The 3298-nt window shown below is 49.5% G+C and overlaps 1 pseudogene; it reads right to left on the reverse strand.

Moving 5' to 3' along the window:
- Positions 1 to 788: 788 nt before the first annotated feature.
- Positions 789 to 3298, reverse strand: LOC121153935 (annotated as a pseudogene).

A 3298-nucleotide genomic window follows, 5' to 3' on the forward strand; every position in this document is an offset into this window, starting at 1 on the left:
GATTTTTCTGGGTTTAAAACTAAGATGGAAAAGAGAAATGTCTTCTGTTTGCTGATTCGGTACCCCAAATGCCTGCAGCAGCTGAGGTTGGGCTAGGCTGGAACCAGGAGTTCATGTGAGCTGCAGGGACCCAGGTGCCTGAGCCATCACCTCTTATCCCTCAAGGTGTACATTAGCAGGAAGCTGGGGTGGAAGCGGAGGTGAGAATCCCAGGGACCCTGAAGAGAGGTGTGGATACCCCAGTTGATGTTTCAGCTCGCTGTCACCACCCCTGCCCTGACCCCCATGGTTCTTGATGTTTGTTGGCGCATGACAGCACCTGCGCAATGGAGGATTAGTTGTCCAGAGTCTTCACAATCCAGCTGCATTTGTCTCTGTCCTTCCAGAACTGCTTATTTTTACCTGGCCTGTAGGCACTTCACCAGGCAGCAAGTCAGAGTTCACCACAACCATGCTTCAAGGCACTGTCTGAGTGACACGCTCAGTCCAGGTTCGTCCCAATCTGCAGTTGGCATGCTCCTCAGAAGGAACCAGGGAAATGTCCAAAATAGGGGTGGTCAAAAACCTACCGAGCTTCCTGCAGGGGCTGAGGAACCCAAACATCCGGTGCTGGGATCCCCAAAGTCACAAGGCCAGTTAACAGCCAGAGCCCACAGCCTGCCCAGACCAGCATGGCACAGGGTTAGGCCCCAAAATCACAGTGTTTTTTTTTTTTTTTTTTCAGCATAGTGAGTGGCCTTTATTTGTGTGATTTGTAGAAACCTGACATTTGCACTTCAAAATTTGCATTATAGAGTCATAAGCAAGAGTTGTAAGCCCTTCAATGGTGTGGACAGGTTGTGCTCAGCTGACGCAACAAAGTTATTATTCCAGGTACTTAGAGCAGAGCAAGACCTGGTCCAGAAGAGACGCTCATTGTTGTCCATTCGCCACGCTGCCCTGGATCCGTTTGTGACCGTGTCTTCTTGCACCTCTTCCTCACCATGATCAGCAGGTCCCAGTCTGTGTTCTCTGCCAGGTGTCTGGCCAGACTCCAGCAGCCACTGAGCCGTTCCACTTCAACCAGGGTCAAGGCAGCATTCTTCGCTGCTCTGACACCCCCTGGAGATAGCCCACCTTGCTTTTTGGCAGTTGGCAAGCTAGCTCGTTTCTGAAAAGCTTGGCTTCTCCTGGCTCTGTCCTTTGCTAGCTGTGTACCCCATTTGCCCTTGAACATTTCCTCAACTCCCTGATGCTCTGTTAGCTTCACTTTCTGGAAATCCAATGCTATGACCTGTGGAACACTGTAAATGACCCTCGGTTCTGTAATGTTTCTCATTTGTTAGGGGATTTCTTAGGATGCTTAGGTAGGTCAGAGGTCCGAGAGAGGCCACAGGGTCCAGGTCACCAGTTCCACAAGACTATTGTTGATGAGAATGGGTTCAGTCAGGGCAGAGCCTGCAGAGTCTGTCGTTCACTAACTAATCATGTTTCCAGTCTTTTCAAGAAAGGAAAACCAACCCGTTTTCTGGCCTCATTGTTAGAACACTCAATAGTATCAGGCTGGTCTAAAGTCGCATGTAGGCTTTCAATGGCAGGGATGTTGTATCTACGAAGGTCCAGCTCACTGTCCCCCCGCTGCCCAATCAGCTCAAGCCTCAGCTTTGCCCTGCTGGCACCTCGCCTGCTGCCCCATGGCAGCTTTGAGCTGCCTGCTGCTGAGATGCGAATTCACAGCCGGGGGGTGGGGGGCTGCTCCAAGCAACCCTAGGTGATGATGGCTGCAGCGTAAATCCTATTAGCTGGTGCCAGGGTACTCTCCTTACATGGGTCTGGGCATGTACAGAAAGGTTCTGCCTGCTGGCCCCGGACTGGGGATAGGTTCATGAAGATCTGCCCAAGGTTGGTTATACCAGCCTGGCACTGAGCACCAATACAAAGTCTAGTGGTTTCTTGCTCTGCACATAATGTTGGAAGCTGGAGACTGGCTTAGCTCTCTGCTAGAGGTGAGTGGTGGTAGTCCTTCAGCCTCCTGAGAAGAATCCGAAACCCTGGCCTGGACCAGAGAGGGTGAGGCCCTGCTGGCCACTGGTGGTTATCTTGGTGGGCTTGTTACTGGGTTTAACTTCTAAGGACTGGCCTAATTCATTCTTTTTTTCCCCAATGGGAATTGAAGTGTTTGTTTCTAGGCTGTGCTACTTGTAGCTGGGGGAAAGGGCACGTGGGAGATTCTTTTCTTCCTGCTTTCTTTTCTTATTGTTATACACTGAATTCATGCTCAGTTCTTCCATAGGTCTTATAAAGATGACTTGGAGGGGCTGGCACTGTGGTGTAGAGGGTTAAGCTGCTGCCGGCAGCACTGGCATCCCTTACTGATATCAGTTGGAATCTCCTACTGCTCCACTTCTGATCCAGCTCCCTGTTAATTTGCCTGGGAAGGCAGCAGAAGAGGATCGAAATGCTTGGACCCCTGTACCTTTGTGGAAGATCTGGAATAAGCTCCTGGCTCCTGGTTTCTTTTTCTTCCTTTCTCTGACTTATTCATTTTTATTTGGAAAGTCAGATTTACAGAGAGAAGGGGAGACAGAACAATCTTCCATCTAATAGCTTACTCCCCAAGTGACTGCAATGGCCAGAGCCAGGAGCCAGGAGCGTCTTCCAGGTCTCTTAAGTGGGTACAGGGTCTCAAGGCTTTGGGCAATCCTCCACTGCTTTCCCAGGCCACAAGCAAGGGGCTGGAAGGGAAGTGGAGCAACCAGGATACAAAGTGGCACCCATATGAAATCCCAGTGCACGTAAGGTGAGAACATTAGCCTCTAGGCTATTGCACTGGACCTCTGGCTCCTGATTTCATTCTGCCTCAGCTCTAACCTTTGCAGTCATTTGGAGAGTGAACTAACAGTTGGAAGATCTCTCTCTCTCTCTCTCCCAGTCCCTCATTTCTTCCCTCCTTCAAATAAATAAACTGAATCTTTAAAAAGTGACCTGGTGCATGAACTAGGCATGTTCATAAATTGTCTTCAAAAATTGTCTAAACTGGGCCCCATGCAGATGCAGGGACCCAAGGCTTTGGGTTGTCCTTTATTGCTTTCCCTGGCCACAAGCTGGGAGTTGGATGGGAAATAGAGCAGCCAGAACTTGAACCAGTGCTCATATGGGTTCCCAAGACATACAAAGCAAGAACTTAGCCACTGAGTCATTGTGCCAGGCCCCAGAAGTCCTAGTTTTATAACACACCTTTAAAAAAATATTCTCCACCCAAGAGATCTACATGTGAGAAAGTAGTGCCTAATTTCTGTATTTCATACCCCATAACCAT

Source organism: Ochotona curzoniae, unplaced genomic scaffold (genome assembly GCF_017591425.1).
Source record: "Ochotona curzoniae isolate NIBS_2020 unplaced genomic scaffold, NIBS_Ocur_1.0 contig_2723, whole genome shotgun sequence".
Lineage (NCBI taxonomy): Eukaryota > Metazoa > Chordata > Mammalia > Lagomorpha > Ochotonidae > Ochotona > Ochotona curzoniae.